Source organism: Biomphalaria glabrata, chromosome 5, assembly GCF_947242115.1.
Source record: "Biomphalaria glabrata chromosome 5, xgBioGlab47.1, whole genome shotgun sequence".
Lineage (NCBI taxonomy): Eukaryota > Metazoa > Mollusca > Gastropoda > Planorbidae > Biomphalaria > Biomphalaria glabrata.
Window position 1 is genome coordinate 24840382 of NC_074715.1, and position 18494 is coordinate 24858875.

Here is an 18494-nt window from a genome sequence, read left to right on the forward strand (position 1 = left end):
ATACTACTATTGGTAGTGTACTACAGATGTAACGCATGTAACATACACAAATGTCTATAAACTAATTCAAATACAACGACAACCTGTGGGTTTACAATCAAGCTAATCCTATGCTAGTCTTATTGACGTGACTTATCCTGCTATCCAATTCCAGTATCTTGACTATTTGAATTTCATGACAGTATTGAGTGCAGCGTCATCAGATGGTCAGTCTTTATCAAAGATCTCAGGGGGTTTGGTTGCTTCACTCTTATCTGCATGATTTAGAAGCAAGCCATTTTGTGTCTCTGGTTTCAGAGCTTATCTAAAAGTCGCTGTTTCGTCTCTGCATCATTAACTTCTTGCGTAGTTCCATCAAGTCGATTTTCTGGGTTTTATTATGAGGCCTTTTCTTGATTTTTTTAAATTCCAAAGCTTCTATTAACTCACTCCATCTGTCTGTCTGTCTGGGACACATTTTATACACGTTATTTATTCCATTTCCCATTTTCGGATCAAGTTAAAACTTTGCACAATTATTCATTGTCCAAAACAAAACATGTATCACTAAAAAAAATTAACCAATTAATTAATTTTGTTTGAAATAAAATAGGACAAACATCTTACGGTATTGAGACAAATGGCTGTAAATGTGCAGTTCAACCTCACTCTTTAAGCGTTTGATTATTTAATAAGTCTCTATCCCCTGGGTCTATAAGATTGACAAAGTCGTAAGTGCTTTTATGCACTCATATTGACACGTAAAGAAGGCCTCTAAAACCTGACAAAAGTGTGCGTAGAGATCATTTTTAAAGCTTTTTCTAAAATTAATTTTATCTTTGTGTATATTTGAAGGTTTTTGTTTCTCGAGTTAGAGTACCAACCATTTGACTATTCCGAAGACTGAGTGTTGTATTCCAGTCACCAAACAAACATAATTGTGACCTGTATATTTACATACATCTAATGGCGACAAAGCCGTTTCATAGTCTTGTGTTGTTGTTTTGTTTCTCTCTTTTCACGATATTCTGTGGACTTAATGTGAGAGTTATGTCAGTAAGATCCACTTCTCCACCACAATGTCTATATGAGAGTTACGTCAGTAAGATCCACTTCTCCACCACAATGTCTATATGAGAGTTACGTCAGTAAGATCCACTTCTCCACCACAATGTCTATATGAGAGTTACGTCAGTAAGATCCACTTCTCCACCACAATGTCTATATGAGAGTTACGTCAGTAAGATCCACTTCTCCACCACAATGTCTATATGAGAGTTACGTCAGTAAGATCCACTTCTCCACCACAATGTCTATATGAGAGTTACGTCAGTAAGATCCACTTCTCCACCACAATGTCTATATGAGAGTTACGTCAGTAAGATCCACTTCTCCACCACAATGTCTATGTGAGAGTTATGTCAGTAAGATCCACTTCTCCACCACAATGTCTATATGAGAGTTACGTCAGTAAGATCCACTTCTCCACCACAATGTCTATATGAGAGTTACGTCAGTAAGATCCACTTCTCCACCACAATGTCTATATGAGAGTTACGTCAGTAAGATCCACTTCTCCACCACAATGTCTATATGAGAGTTACGTCAGTAAGATCCACTTCTCCACCACAATGTCTATGTGAGAGTTATGTCAGTAAGATCCACTTCTCCACCACAATGTCTATATGAGAGTTACGTCAGTAAGATCCACTTCTCCACCACAATGTCTATATGAGAGTTACGTCAGTAAGATCCACTTCTCCACCCCTCTGTCTATATGAGAGTTATGTCAGTAAGATCCACTTCTCCACCACAATGTCTATGTGAGAGTTACGTCAGTAAGATCCACTTCTCCACCACAATGTCTATATGAGAGTTACGTCAGTAAGATCTACTTCTCCACCACAATGTCTATGTGAGAGTTATGTCAGTAAGATCCACTTCTCCACCACAATGTCTATATGAGAGTTACGTCAGTAAGATCTACTTCTGCCCCCTTCTGTCTATATCTGGCTCTTGTATGTAAATACAAGGGAAATTCAAGGTAGGGGAGGCAACGCACTTGGAGAAGGGGAGACTATTCTCTTGACGTAGTTTGCTTTGGCATGCATTTTTATTGCCATTAAATTCTTTATTTCCCCTTTTCCTTGAAAAAAAAAACTTCTATAAATTTCTTTTCAATGAATGTTTGCCTCTGTGAGTGCGTGTGAGGTAGTTGTATAGGTGTGTGAGTGTGTAGTATCTTTATGAGTGTGTGAGTGTGAGGTGGTTGTATAGGTGTGTGAGTGCGTAGTCTTTATGAGTGTGAGGTGGTTGTATAGGTGTGTGAGTGTGTAATGTCTCTGTAGGTCTGTGTGTTACCTTACGTTAAAGTCAAAGAAAGGGAGAGGGAATGTGTCGCTGTATTTTGAAGTTCAGACTTCATTTCTAGAATGTACGTTTCAAAAGTCGTTTGTTAGAGATATTAAACCGTATGTCTGCTCATCAAGTATGACTAAATGTGACCAACCTTTCTTCTCTATATAAACGCTATAGAAGATTTCACTAATCACAACTCTCAGATATATCCCTGTGCGATCAGGCTAGCCTATACTGTAACTGTATCCCAAACCCTTTGACTTGCTAGAACTTTCTTCCCTCGTTTGAATTCTGTGCTCAGATCCAAGGAAAAGAAAACACTTCTAAAGAGCGAACAAGTCCAGGCAAGAAGAGGTCCCACCTTTCAGCCGTCTAAGACCAGATAATGACCACAGTCACTGCATGGATTTACCAGATCGATTAAGATAGCATACTTAAGCCGTGTCACTGACCGAGTCCCTTCTCTCCCTCCCCACTCGTTCCGCCTTACACTGGCTGATTTCATGCGGGGAGGGTGGGGACAAAGAATGGGGTGGACAGCGAGCCTATGCAAACAAAACAAAACCAAAAGAAAAAAAAAGTCGGGCCCCTGTTCGGGTCTTCTAAACGGGTCGTGGTCACGTCTCGTGTATTCTTCCAATACATGAAATACAAACATCGATGAAAGAGCAATTATTGATTTACAATTTGATCTGCGGGCCTGAAAGTTTCCGCTATTCCAGCGCACGCTGTGGGCTGGTATTTACTTAGCGTCCAGTCAAAGAGGGGGGAAAAACGTGGTTCACAGTGACAGTAAATTCTTGGAGTGTCTCTGCGTGGAGAATGGATTACTTTCTTGTTCATCTTTGGTTCTAGTTACTAGTTTTGTGACTTCGGTAAGTGTGAGTTCAACACAGGACAGTCCTGACTGGACTCCTGGATCAGTGCAGAGACCTGGGTAGACACACACTAAACCTAAGTTTACTTAGCATATTAACCTACATAAGCTCAGGGGCCGCTCAAGTCTTTATTTACCAAGTAGAAACACTGAACGATGTGACGTAGAAATAATTGATTTATCGAAGAGCCATTTCTTATACGTGTAGGCTGCCTATTACACGTGTATAACAAAAGCAGCAGAAGAAAAGACATAACCAGTTCAACATTTGTAGTGACATAACTGTTCGCTACTTTTGACCACCAGTGACTTAAGACTTAAGTCTATAAAAGTAACAAATTCATAATTAATATGCTAATACAAATATTCAATGAAAATGTTTCATAATGAACCTCCAGAAATATTTTTTTATGATAAAAGGATTCTGTACTTGACTCATGTGTTGAATAAATTCAGACGAGACCAGTTCACATTCAAACATTATGCAGAAGTCAAAAGGTCACCTAAAAATGATGGCACCACATCGCCAACAAATCATAATTCTTTATCTGATGACTAAATGAAATGACCTTATGAAATGACCTTTTGAAATAATATAGCACTGATTAGTTCTTATCTAACAAATGATAATACATTATCAAATGATAGAATAATAATAAAAAATTTCCTAATGACCAAATGATGATCTAATACATAATCTAATGACCTAATCAGAATATAAGACCTTTTCTAATGACCTAATCAGAATATAATACCTTATCTAATGACCTAATCAGAATATAATACCTTATCTTTTGACCTAATCACGATATATAATACCTTATCTGATGACATAAGACTGTTATTTAAATAGAGTATGTTTAATGGCATGCTTCACATAAAGATCAAATACTAAACAACTGAATTCATTCTGATAATTCCCCCCCCCCCAAAACGTCTGCAACAGATATATTCTTTTAGTTTTCTATGTCTCAACTCAAGGAAATATCGCGTCAGGATGCGAGTTGCCAATCTAACGTCTCCGTAAAAAAGGAAATGTTTTTATAATTGGCCAAAAAGTATTTATTTGCCTACAATATCTAGTCGATCTAGATCAATATGGAGAAATGTTTTGAAAGTGTAGTCTCTACGGCATTAGTAAGAAAATATTAGGCAGGAGATAGTAACAGGTAGACAGTGTAGAGTCAGGAGATAGTAGCAGGTAGACAGAGTAGAGTCAGGAGATAGTAGCAGGTAGACAGTGTAGAGTCAGGAGATAGTAGCAGGTAGACAGTGTAGAGTCAGGAGATAGTAGCAGGTAGACAGTGTAGAGTCAGGAGATAGTAGCAGGTAGACAGTGTAGAGTCAGGAGATAGTAGCAGGTAGACAGTGTAGAGTCAGGAGATAGTAGCAGGTAGACAGTGTAGAGTCAGGAGATAGTAGCAGGTAGACAGTGTAGAGGCAGGAGATAGTAGCAGGTAGACAGCTAGATAGCTAGATAGCTAGACAGCTAGACAGCTAGACAGTGTAGACTTGCAGGAAGTAAACGTGTGAATGACGTGAAAAGGGAAAGCAATCAAGACAATCAAATAAAACTCTGACTTTAACACACACACACACACATCTACATAGTCCTACCTCTGAACAACTTTCTTTCTTTTTTTTATTCTCTTCCACCATTGCCTCGCTGCCTGAGAGACCTGTGTCTCCTCTCACCCCCACCACCACCACCCCACTTATTACAGTAGTGATTGACATAAGACTAACACGTGGTTTCATTGGGATATATGTGTGTGTACCTCAGGTGTGTGTGTCGGTATGTAAGTACAGACTGATCTTTATGTGTGTGTGTAAATGTGTGTGATCTGATATGTGTATAATCCAAGTTATTACTAAGAAGTAAGCAATACGGAATGAATGAAAGCAGTACAAGTCTCGTAAATCAGTCACCATGTTTGTCTCATGTTGAGGACATTGAGTCTCAATACAAGTCTCGTAAATCAGTCACCATGTTTGTCTCATGTTGCGGACATTGAGTCTCAGTACAAGTCTCGTAAATCAGTCACCATGTTTGTCTCATGTTGCGGACATTGAGTCTCAGTACAAGTCTCGTAAATCAGTCACCATGTTTGTCTCATGTTGCGGACATTGAGTCTCAGTACAAGTCTCGTAAATCAGTCACCATGTTTGTCTCATGTTGCGGACATTGAGTCTCAATACAAGTCTCGTAAATCAGTCACCATGTTTGTCTCATGTTGAGGACATTGAGTCTCAATACAAGTCTCGTAAATCAGTCACCATGTTTGTCTCATGTTGCGGACATTGAGTCTCAGTACAAGTCTCGTAAATCAGTCACCATGTTTGTCTCATGTTGCGGACATTGAGTCTCAGTACAAGTCTCGTAAATCAGTCACCATGTTTGTCTCATGTTGAGGACATTGAGTCTCAGTACAAGTCTCGTAAATCAGTCACCATGTTTGTCTCATGTTGAGGACATTGAGTCTCAGTACAAGTCTCGTAAATCAGTCAACATGTTTGTCTCATGTTGCGGACATTGAGTCTCAGTACAAGTCTCGTAAATCAGTCACCATGTTTGTCTCATGTTGCGGACATTGAGTCTCAGTACAAGTCTCGTAAATCAGTCACCATGTTTGTCTCATGTTGCGGACATTGAGTCTCAGTACAAGTCTCGTAAATCAGTCACCATGTTTGTCTCATGTTGCGGACATTGAGTCTCAATACAAGTCTCGTAAATCAGTCACCATGTTTGTCTCATGTTGCGGACATTGAGTCTCAATACAAGTCTCGTAAATCAGTCACCATGTTTGTCTCATGTTGCGGACATTGAGTCTCAGTACAAGTCTCGTAAATCAGTCAACATGTTTGTCTCATGTTGCGGACATTGAGTCTCAATACATGTCATAGCCATGAAGGCTAGTCCAGGAATTCACTGGTTACTCTAGCGCAGTGATATATTACTGCAGCAATAAATACATGTAGAGGTAGTTACTGAAGACATGTAGAGGTAGTTACTGAAGAAGTTATGACGTATTTTAAACAACTTGTATGTAATTTGGGAATTTACTTCAAATCTACTTGGGAAAATAACTTTTAAAATAAATACATGCATTGTAAAATTACAGTGGCAACAGAAAATGCATAAAAAGTTTCTGCAATAATTGTAACATGTATTAAGAAGTACTACAGTAATTGTTACATGTATTGGAAATTACTGCACTAATACTGCACTAACATTGGAACTTAATGCCATGTCCGAATGTCATTGTATGTAATAGACCTATTTAAGTGATCCCTTTTGACTCTTGTGTAATTTGATTTATCTTTACACAATCTAGACCTCTGTTGTCAGTGAAAAGTTTGTAGTTTGAACTTTGACTTTGTTACTGATGTCCTTTGGATAGGACAGTATAATAGCAGTTTTTGAGTGAAATGTCCTACTGTCCGTTGTTAAAGGAATAGTTTTTAGCCAATGTGTCCTAGTGTAGGCCTACATGTCCTACACCTTGTGGACCTTGTGGTGCAATGAATGTCTAGATCATTCTATCACGGTATGTTATGAGCAGACATGTTCTAGAAAAATACTCACGAAACTGTCTCCAGCATGTCCATGATCATTTGTAACGAAGGCTATAAACATTTCTAAAAATATATAAACAATTCCATTTTACCTGATACGTTTGTAAACCTAACTGTGTGTGTGTGTGAGAGAGAGAGAATGAGAGAGGAGAGAGAGAGAAAAAAGAGAGAGAGGGAGAATATTGTATGCGTGTGTATGTGTTGGAATTATGTTCCTGGATTTGAATTTCCTCCAAAAAAAAATGCGTAGTCTGAATTGTTCAACCTTTGTATTGATCCTGCTTGTCAGAGCGAATTACAAACTTGAATGTGACAAGTTATTTGCTGTACGAATACAAAACCAACATCCTATACAATAAAAGAACTCCTACAGACCAGCACTCGAGGTTTTTTTTTAAATCCTGTTTCATAATACACCACGGAACAACGGGAACGTAATTAAAATCATTCAATCATTACTGCCTCGTGCAGCCATTGTCTTCATCCGCTTCACACATTGGAGTCGTGATTGGGTCAAACATGGGTGAACGGTGAGCACCTACAACATTTATCTTGGACTCACATTGGTCACCAGGAGCATTCATCTTGGACTCACATTGGTCATCAGGAACATTTATCTTGTACTCACATTGGTCATCAGGAGCATTCATCTTGTACTCACATTGGTCATCAGGAACATTTATCTTGTACTCACATTGGTCATCAGGAACATTTATCTTGTACTCACATTGGTCATCAGGAGCATTCATCTTGTACTCACATTGGTCATCAGGAACATTTATCTTGTACTCACATTGGTCATCAGGAACATTTATCTTGTACTCACATTGGTCATCAGGAGCATTTATCTTGTACTCACATTGGTCATCAGGAGCATTTATCTTGTACTCACATTGGTCATCAGGAGCATTTATCTTGTACTCACATTGGTCATCAGGAGCATTCATCTTGTACTCACATTGGTCATCAGGAGCATAGGAAACAATCTGAGTTTTTTTTCTCTACTAATAATTGAGTTTGTGAAACAGTGTTGGACTAGAACCTGTCACTCTGGCATACTTTCACTCTGGCATACTTTCACTCTGGCATACTTTCACTCTGGCATACTTTCACTCTGGCATACTTTCACTCTGGCATACTTTCACTCTGGCATACTTTCACTCTGGCATACTTTCACTCTGGCATACTTTCACTCTGGCATACTTTCACTCTGGCATACTTTCACTCTGGCATACTTTCACTCTGGCATACTTTCACTCTGGCATACTTTCACTCTGGCATACTTTCACTCTGTGGTTACACGTCCGTACACTGAGCGAGTATTCTATAGAACTGAACTGTTTAATATTGCTGGAGTGTCATGGGGGTTCAATCGTTAGGTAACATCTCATTAGTAATGTTGCTGCTGTGGATGTCGATGATGTGGATGTCGATGATGTGGATGTCGATGATGTCGATGGTTGTAGAGATGATGTAGCTTTTAGAGCTAATCTGTTTTCATGATTCCAGACATTGTTACTTCTGTGTCGTTATCGATGGATATAAAGGCTTCATTACTTCTATATAAGCTCTAATCATTAAAGTTGTGATGGATATAAAGGCTTCATTACTTCTATATAAGCTCTACGTATTTATAACTACTGTAGCTGCTGTTAGAAGATGGAAGGGATACTCAATGTCTGGCCAATACAGCCGCTTTGTGTATAGAACATGTCAAGGGAAGTAAGAGATAGTGTGCCAGTTAAGTCTGTCAAGAGACCGAGTAATCGAACTAGCCTTGAGTCACTAGTTGCCTTTACTAATTACACCATTTATGTCCCTTCGCTCCCTGTAATTTGAAGGTTTTGTTTATTTATAGCCGAGTAGCAGGACAATGGTCAGTGTCTAAGAATCTACTTTGATTATTAGTAAAAAATGTACAATATTTTCATACTGAAAGTAATTCGTTTTTTACTATTGATTTACTTCGATGTGGTTAATTAGGGTACAATTCTCTGGACTGGCCAATTTTCTTTAATACTTATTTGTAATGTTCACATTTAGAGTACAATTCTCTGGACTTTTTCTTTAATACTTATTTGTAATGTTCACTATCTTATAGTAACTCTTGTCGTGGTCATTTCTTATAGTAATCACTTGTATTGATCCTTATCTTATAGTCATTTCTTTTTTTGGTCATTATCTTATAGTCATTGGCACATATCCCACTAGACTCTCCTGTCATAAACACTTATTTTTTTGTTGTCATCCCTACATTAACTTCATTTATGCGCTTGACTTCAGAACCCGTCGTTCTAGAGTTTGAGTCCCAGTATTGTCAAGAATTTTGAACTTCGAAATTTGAAGTTTGAAGAGGTCTGAGTGCAGACAACTCCAAGATGTGCCTGGCATACGTTAGGGGAGTCGAGGGCGTTGTTAGGGCACCCCCCCCATTAGTCGTCGTCTATAAAAGCACATCATCTAACCGTATATAACCCTTAGACTGCGAGGTCATCTAACCGTATATAACCCTTAGACTGCGAGGTCATCTGACCGTATATAACCCTTAGACTGCGAGGTCATCTGACCGTATATAACCCATAGACTGCGAGGTCATCTGACCGTATATAACCCTTAGACTGCGAGGTCATCTGACCGTATATAACCCTTAGACTGCGAGGTCATCTTACCGTATATAACCCTTAGACTGCGAGGTCATCTAACCGTATATAACCCTTAGACTGCGAGGTCATCTAACCGTATATAACCCTTAGACTGCGAGGTCATCTTACCGTATATAACCCTTAGACTGCGAGGTCATCTAACCGTATATAACCCTTAGACTGCGAGGTCATCTAACCGTATATAACCCTTAGACTGCGAGGTCATCTAACCGTATATAACCCTTAGACTGCGAGGTCATCTAACCGTATATAACCCTTAGACTGCGAGGTCATCTAACCGTATATAACCCTTAGACTGCGAGGTCATCTAACCGTATATAACCCTTAGACTGCGAGGTCATCTAACCGTATATAACCCTTAGACTGCGAGGTCATCTAACCGTATATAACCCTTAGACTGCGAGGTCATCTAACCGTATATAACCCTTAGACTGCGAGGTCTAAAGGGGAACGTACATTACTTTGACCTTTTTTTGGTTTTAATTTTGTTTCTTGTGATTTTAAAAGTTAATTTAGACTCGTGTATCTGTAATGACATACCGCACTTTAATGATGGACTCACACATTGTATCAGTGTTTCTCAAACTTCATACACAATGAATCACTTAACACATTTTGAGAATTTTGCAGAACACAAAGCTTATATCAACTCTGTCTGTCTGTCTTGTCAAAAACTCGAACACGTTATTTCTCTCTCTCTCTCCCATTCTCGGATTAAATTGAAACTTCGCACATTTATTCATCGGCATAGACAATACATGTATCAATTTTAAAAAAGCAAACTAATTAGTTCATTAATTACTGGTAATTAATAATTTTGTTTGCTATCAACAACGGAAACTAATCCTTCAGTATTCACAAATACGCAAAATATGTAGGGTTTCGTCCCTTTAGATAATTGACCGTTATTACTTCCACAACCATTCTCGACTGAAGTTCAAACTTTAAAGTTATTTATTGTACCTGTCAAAACATGAATCAATTTAAAAAATTAATCAATTAGTCAATAACCTCTGCATTATTGTGAGATATAGTTGTAAGTGTGGAGTTCTTTCCATTAAATAACCTATGTTTTTTTGAAGGATTTTTAAAAATGTGTTAATTGTTTTTTTAGGTTAGAATATTTACTATGTGTTTAAATACATATAGAATATTATATTGCCCTATTTTTAAAAAATGTGCATTTTTATTTCTTAAAAAAATATTGGTTCAAATACTTGGTGGTCCTTAAAGTGCATAAATTCCTGACATTGGGCACGATATTAGTAAGCCGAATTCTGATATCTGGTGTTGCGTCATATATTCTCTGCTTTGACTTGTTTACATGTAACTAATGACGAAATCCAACTTGGCACAAATCAGTGGTGTGCAAGGAAAGCAAATGTTTGTTTTTGTTTTCAAATACTTCGATACGCCTCAGACTCGACCAGATAGCAGTGAATGTTTAGCTGCCAATTAATGTCAGACTCTAGTTCACTTCTGATGTTTAGGAATTAATTTACGTGTAGGCCTACAAGTTTATTATTTGATACATTGAGGATTCCACGGCATCTGCATATTTTCACTTTTGGTGATATCTCAGTATTATTGTTTGTTTATAAGTCACTAAAATATTTTTAGAAAGTTTTTTAGTATTTTTCCTTTTTGTTTCTTTTTAATTTTTTCTTTCTTTAAAGTTCAATACGTCTAAGTCTGTATGTTTGTTGTTTTGTCCATAGGGAGCTGACATTTCTAATTGGCGATTTGTTTTAAATAAGTATTTCATTCAGAAACAAGTTCTCTGCTCTTTTTCTCATTAATTTTAAACTATTTTAAGCCGTTTTGAATGTTGGCCATGTTTAGATCTTCAATTGGCTTTCAGACCTTCAACTCCGGAAATACATTTCCCATTGGGAAAAACTTTAATGCAATTCCCTTGCTCATTTTAAAAAAAAATGTCTTTCATTTGTATTGATTGGAATTCACTGCAAAATCTCTAAGTAGACTTTCCAAGCGGTCTGACACACTGGCAACGTTCATCAAGTGAGCGCCACAATAGTGCACATAGATTGAAAAAGTGGAATTCAATGTATTATCACATAAAACTAATGCGATTCTAGTGACCAATATCCCATAAAGCTAGTGCGATTCTAGTGACCAATATCCCATAAAGTTAGTGCGATTCTAGTGAACAATATCCCATAAAGTTAGTGCGATTCTAGTGAACAATATCCCATAAAGCTAGTGCGATTCTAGTGACCAATATCCCATAAAGCTAGTGCGATTCTAGTGACCAATATCCCATAAAGTTAGTGAGATTCTAGTGAACAATATCCCATAAAGCTAGTGCGATTCTAGTGACCAATATCCCATAAAGTTAGTGCGATTCTAGTGACCAATATCCCATAACGTTAGTGAGATTCTAGTGACCAATATCCCATAAAGTTAGTGCGATTCTAGTGAACAATATCCCATAAAGTTAGTGCGATTCTAGTGAACAATATCCCATAAAGTTAGTGCGATTCTAGTGACCAATATCCCATAAAGTTAGTGCGATTCTAGTGACCAATATCCCATAAAGTTAGTGAGATTCTAGTGACCAATATCACATAAAGTTAGTGCGATTCTAGTGACCAATATCACATAAAGTTAGTGCGATTCTAGTGACCAATATCCCATAAAGTTAGTGAGATTCTAGTGAACAATATCCCATAAAGTTAGTGAGATTCTAGTGACCAATATCACATAAAGTTAGTGCGATTCTAGTGAACAATATCCCATAAAGTTAGTGAGATTCTAGTGACCAATATCCCATAAAGTTAGTGCGATTCTAGTGAACAATATCCCATAAAGTTAGTGAGATTCTAGTGACCAATATCACATAAAGTTAGTGAGATTCTAGTGAACAATATCACATAAAGTTAGTGCGATTCTAGTGACCAATATCACATAAAGTTAGTGAGATTCTAGTGAACAATATCACATAAAGTTAGTGAGATTCTAGTGAACAATATCACATAAAGTTAGTGCGATTCTAGTGACCAAACAAAATAAAAACATCACGAATAAAAAGAGAAAATTTAAGACGGAAAAAAAATTATTTTCACTAGAACAAACAAAAATATTTTTGAACAAATCCTTTCAAAAACAAAGCTTCTCAAAGGGAAAGAAGCGTTGTACAATTATGTCTCTCAGTAATGTAGAAATTATGCATTTATTCAATATAAAACAAAATAATTAATTACGGAAAATTAACTGATTAATTCTTTTATTTTGTATTGATTCATGCCTTGTCTATGCCAAAGAATAATTGTGCAAAGTTTTAACTTGATCTGAGAATGGGTGTGGGTGAAGTAACGTGTACAATCTTTTGACCAGACAGAGTTGATATAAGTTTTGTAGAAATGGTTTTGGTTTCAGAAAGAAAGGTTTAAAGCAGTGATTTCCAAAGTGGTCTATATAGACCTCGAGGGGTCTACGAGGACTTCCAGGGGGTTTAAGGAAGTGAAAAATAAATTGGGGGTCAATGACCTGTAAATGGGGGTCTACGATAATGGATCTCATTGAAGCATGTCGAGGCTTTCAATTCCATTTCCATTATCCCATTAATGTTTTATACCTTAGTTAATACTTTGAATTGTAACCCTGTTAGTCGAATAATTTTATTTTGAAATTTTAACATTTTTAAAAATTAGCTTAATTGTGTTTACATGACCGAGTCTAAAAAGAACTGCAGAAATTCCAGCGTTGGTTATTACAAATTTGGCTTCATTTTGTCCTTGTGAAACTAGCAAATGCATTTGTGCTTTTTTATGCAATAAAGTATAAAGTTATGTCGCTATGAAACCATTAAATCTGGATCATCATTTGAGACAACGCCAACATGATAAAATAGATTGAAATTTGAAATACTTTTGAACACTTTAAGTTCAGAATAGAGCCACAGTAGAAAATATGTTTGATTAAACATCACAAAAGAGAAGAAGTTTGTGAACATTTTACAATACTTTACTTTAACAAACTCTTGAAAGCGGCACACTATAGACTAAAAATAGACTTTGCCAGACATTGAAGAGGTTTTACAACCCGTTTTACACAATCCTATATCTGATGTCATGATACAAATTCCTCTAAGCAACAATACAGTTCAAAGGTGTAATGGCAAGATGAGCTAGGACACTGAAAGGTTCTGATGTAATTACTTGCAAATGACATACTTCTCAAATAATAAGCTGGACTAGTTAACCTTGACCCGATAATATTGTGTGTTATTACTGTCATAGTTTTCGTTTTGTTATGAATCAAGAAATCTATACAGAACTTTTTGATCAATGGCTCCTTCACACTGAAGTTTGAGAGTTGTCGAAAGGCTTAATCAGTGTGACAATATTGTGAGCTTTTAGATGCGCAATTTCAAAACAAAACAAAAAAATAAATTTAAAAAAATAAGCGGAATCGGACATTGTCTATTTAGCACACTTGTTTCATAAATTTAATGTGGTTAATTTTCTGCTATAAGTTTTGTCAAAACGAAGTCATAATCTCAGTGTTTCTTGTGAGGATTCAATGAATGGAGCATGCATTGGACAGCATGAATGTTGTTAGTTTCCAAATTTAAATTAGTCAAACATCTAAGCGAGAAGATACAACGTTAAACCTAAATTGAAGCTCAATCTGGACATTTTAGTATCAAGCTTTTCCACCAATAGAGTTTTTTTAATATTTGTCAATTCATGTAATACATATTAATTTTTTTTTGTGTGCTTCATTTTAATTTGAATATCACCAATGTATATATATTTGGTCTAGAATCTGTAAGAAAAACACATTTGAAGTTAATGAATTTTCAAACAAATTCAGGGGGTCTACCGAAAACTGGAAAACAGGGTAAGGGGTCTACAAGACAAAAAAGTTTGGGAACCACTTGTTTAAAGGCTCCTTTATTCACTTTCAGTGAGGGTGTTACAAGATCATCTGTCGTCTCTGAGAAGGTCATAGAAGTCTAATTTAATAGAGCGCTGGTTGTATGTGTGACAGTGTGTGTGTATTTCGTGTGTGAATGTTTTTCGTGCATCTCTATTGCTATTGCTATAGTATTAGTACTTATGCTGAGGTGGACACTGTAGTCTAATGGAATGTTCAATGTTTGGAACAATATAGTTATCTTTTTAGAATTGTCAAATCAAATGTTTAAGCTCGTTCATTTGTAGTACAAACTCATATTTAGAATTTTACTTGGCAGGAGTTCTAGTTCAAATGTTTAGCCCGTCTATTTATTTCAAATTCTCTGTATCTAATAAGATAAAGTGTCAGTCTTCGGTTGTGTCTTGTCAGTATTCTGTTGTATCTTGTAAGATATAGTGTCAGTCTTCTGTTGTATCTTGTAAGATATAGTGTCAGTACTCTGTTGTATCTTGTAAGATAAAGTGTCAGTCTTCGGTTGTGTCTTGTCAGTACTCTGTTGTATCTTGTAAGATATAGTGTGAGTATTCTGTTGTATCTTGTCAGATATAGTGTCAGTATTCTGTTGTATCTTGTAAGATATAGTGTCAGTATTCTGTTGTATCTTGTAAGATATAGTGTCAGTATTCTGTTGTATCTTGTAAGATATAGTGTCAGTCTTCTGTTGTATCTTGTAAGATATAGTGTCAGTATTCTGTTGTATCTTGTAAGATAAAGTGTCAGTCTTCGGTTGTGTCTTGTCAGTACTCTGTTTTATCTTGTAAGATATAGTATCAGTATTCTGTTTTATCTTGTAAGATATAGTGTCAGTATTCTGTTGTATCTTGTAAGATATAGTGTCAGTCTTCTGTTGTATCTTGTAAGATATAGTGTCAGTCTTCTGTTGTATCTTGTAAGATATAGTGTCAGTCTTCTGTTGTATCTTGTAAGATATAGTGTCAGTCTTCTGTTGTATCTTGTCAGATATAGTGTCAGTCTTCTGTTGTATCTTGTCAGATATAGTGTCAGTACTCGGTTGTATCTTGGCAGATATAGTGTCAGTACTCTGTTGTATCTTGTCAGATATAGTGTCAGTACTCTGTTGTATCTTGTCAGATATAGTGTCAGTACTCTGTTGTATCTTGTCAGATATAGTGTCAGTCTTCTGTTGTATCTTGTAAGATATAGTGTCAGTCTTCTGTTGTATCTTGTCAGATATAGTGTCAGTCTTCTGTTGTATCTTGTCAGATATAGTGTCAGTACTCGGTTGTATCTTGGCAGATATAGTGTCAGTACTCTGTTGTATCTTGTCAGATATAGTGTCAGTACTCTGTTGTATCTTGTCAGATATAGTGTCAGTACTCTGTTGTATCTTGTCAGATATAGTGTCAGTACTCTGTTGTATCTTGTCAGATATAGTGTCAGTACTCTGTTGTATCTTGTCAGATATAGTGTCAGTACTCTGTTGTATCTTGTAAGATATAGTGTCAGTACTCTGTTGTATCTTGTCAGATATAGTGTCAGTACTCTGTTGTATCTTGTCAGATATAGTGTCAGTACTCTGTTGTATCTTGTCAGATATAGTGTCAGTACTCTGTTGTATCTTGTCAGATATAGTGTCAGTACTCTGTTGTATCTTGTCAGATATAGTGTCAGTACTCTGTTGTATCTTGTCAGATATAGTGTCAGTACTCTGTTGTATCTTGTCAGATATAGTGTCAGTACTCTGTTGTATCTTGTCAGATATAGTGTCAGTACTCTGTTGTATCTTGTCAGATATAGTGTCAGTACTCTGTTGTATCTTGTCAGATATAGTGTCAGTACTCTGTTGTATCTTGTCAGATATAGTGTCAGTACTCTGTTGTATCTTGTCAGATATAGTGTCAGTACTCTGTTGTATCTTGTCAGATATAGTGTCAGTACTCTGTTGTATCTTGTCAGATATAGTGTCAGTACTCTGTTGTATCTTGTCAGATATAGTGTCAGTACTCTGTTGTATCTTGTCAGATATAGTGTCAGTACTCTGTTGTATCTTGTCAGATATAGTGTCAGTACTCTGTTGTATCTTGTCAGATATAGTGTCAGTACTATGTTGTATCTTGTCAGATATAGTGTCAGTACTCTGTTGTATCTTGTCAGATATAGTGTCAGTACTCTGTTGTATCTTGTCAGATATAGTGTCAGTACTCTGTTGTATCTTGTCAGATATAGTGTCAGTACTCTGTTGTATCTTGTCAGATATAGTGTCAGTACTCTGTTGTATCTTGTCAGATATAGTGTCAGTACTCTGTTGTATCTTGTCAGATATAGTGTCAGTACTCTGTTGTATCTTGTCAGATATAGTGTCAGTACTCTGTTGTATCTTGTCATATATAGTGTCAGTACTCTGTTGTATCTTGTCAGATATAGTGTCAGTACTCTGTTGTATCTTGTCAGATATAGTGTCAGTACTCTGTTGTATCTTGTCAGATATAGTGTCAGTACTCTGTTGTATCTTGTAATATAGTGTCAGTACTCTGTTGTATCTTGTAAGATATAGTGTCAGTACTCTGTTGTATCTTGTCAGATATAGTGTCAGTACTCTGTTGTATCTTGTAAGATATAGTGTCAGTACTCTGTTGTATCTTGTAAGATATAGTGTCAGTACTCTGTTGTATCTTGTCAGATATAGTGTCAGTCTTCTGTTCATCATTGTGTATAAACTTGAGTACGTGAGCCAACCCCAAATGTCTCCTGCTAGGAAATGTTGAAAATCTATTCTAATGATTCCTCAGATTTCTAAAGGACGTGTTGGTATTGAATTCCTCATTCAAATATTCGTTTTAATCAAGGCAATTAATTTTAATTATACACGAAAAAAAATTCTAAAAAAAAAAACAGAAGCAAAAACTCTGCTGGGCACTTCTTCATCTATTATTTATAGAAGGTTGACACAGAATGATACATTGGCTGGGCTTCGATGAGATCGCGCACAAGGTTCCCAGACTTGGAGTTGTATGTACTTTAGAAGATTATTTCGGTTCTGATGTATTGATTTCAGCTGTAGAAATTGGTTCCAAATCGAATGATTTGTATAATGAACTAAATGACAATCAAGAAATAGAACATTGTAAAGTCTATCTAATGTAGGTAGTGCAACCTTTGTGTGCACTGACACATGTGTTATTATCTTACTCTAGTCGGTGCAAAGATCTAAGTTGCAAATTAAATCATTTTGATCCTAATTTAGTTGAGTACTTATAGTCAGCAGTTGTACCGAGAATCTCTACTATATGCATAATAGAGAGGCAACTTTGGCCTAGTGCTAATGTAAGTTCTTGCCTGACTAGCAAGTCAAGAGAATACAGTATATAGATCTGGATGTTTTAGTATTGTGTTAGTACACTACTGACATTAACAAATAATACTATTGACATTTCAGGATTTATCTCCACGGGCTTGGTCTAAGTCTATCATGAACTCTAGCAGACGATTGTAGACTAATAAGAGAACAAAAAAAAAGGTAACCAACTGATAATGACAATGTAATCGATTGTTTCCTCTGGTCAAGTCTCTAGATTACTATTTGTACTATATAACAGTTGAATTCAGGGACAGCTGCCAACTTGACTACGTCGTAAAACAAATGCTGTTATGAGAGTTTTGTTTGAAACATTTCAGATTTGTCCATTTTGATACGTTGTATGACCAGAATAGACACACCCATGACCTATGACCTTTCAGTAGACCAGCATGTCTTATCTTTTACGCTCCCAGTACAATAATGGTATGAAACAAAAGATTTATGAGTGAAAGGTCACATCATTACTTGCGTAAAAACAATTTAATTATCACAATATATTCACAAACAAACAAAAACTCTCGTAGAAAACAAATAATCACTTTTAAAAAAAGGGAAGTAATTGTGATCACTATATATACCTATGTGGTAACTCTGTAGCCATTGAAAACTGTATAGAGTGTGAAAGTATTATTTTTTTTTCAGTGTTTAAAGATTTCATTTTGAGATAAAGACTCGGAGACGAATGATACGATGAGAGACCGTGTAACAAAAAGAATGTCTCCAAAGCTGAGTGTGTGTATGTGTGTGTGTGTGTGGTGTACAATTCGAATTAGTGGAA

General features: G+C 36.4%; 1 protein-coding gene across 7 annotated transcripts in view; it reads left to right on the forward strand.

Moving 5' to 3' along the window:
- LOC106059246 (cAMP-specific 3',5'-cyclic phosphodiesterase 4C-like) overlaps positions 1-18494 on the forward strand; it is a 295596-nt gene that overhangs the window by 73891 nt on the left and 203211 nt on the right. For 2 of the 7 annotated variants that reach the window (XM_056029194.1, XM_056029195.1), the window contains exon 1: positions 1975-3212. The exons of the other annotated variants lie outside the window; for them this stretch is intronic. The gene's annotated coding sequence lies outside the window, so the exon portion shown is untranslated. Of the gene's footprint in view, positions 1-1974; positions 3213-18494 lie in introns of those variants that run through there. 7 annotated transcript variants of the gene reach the window in all.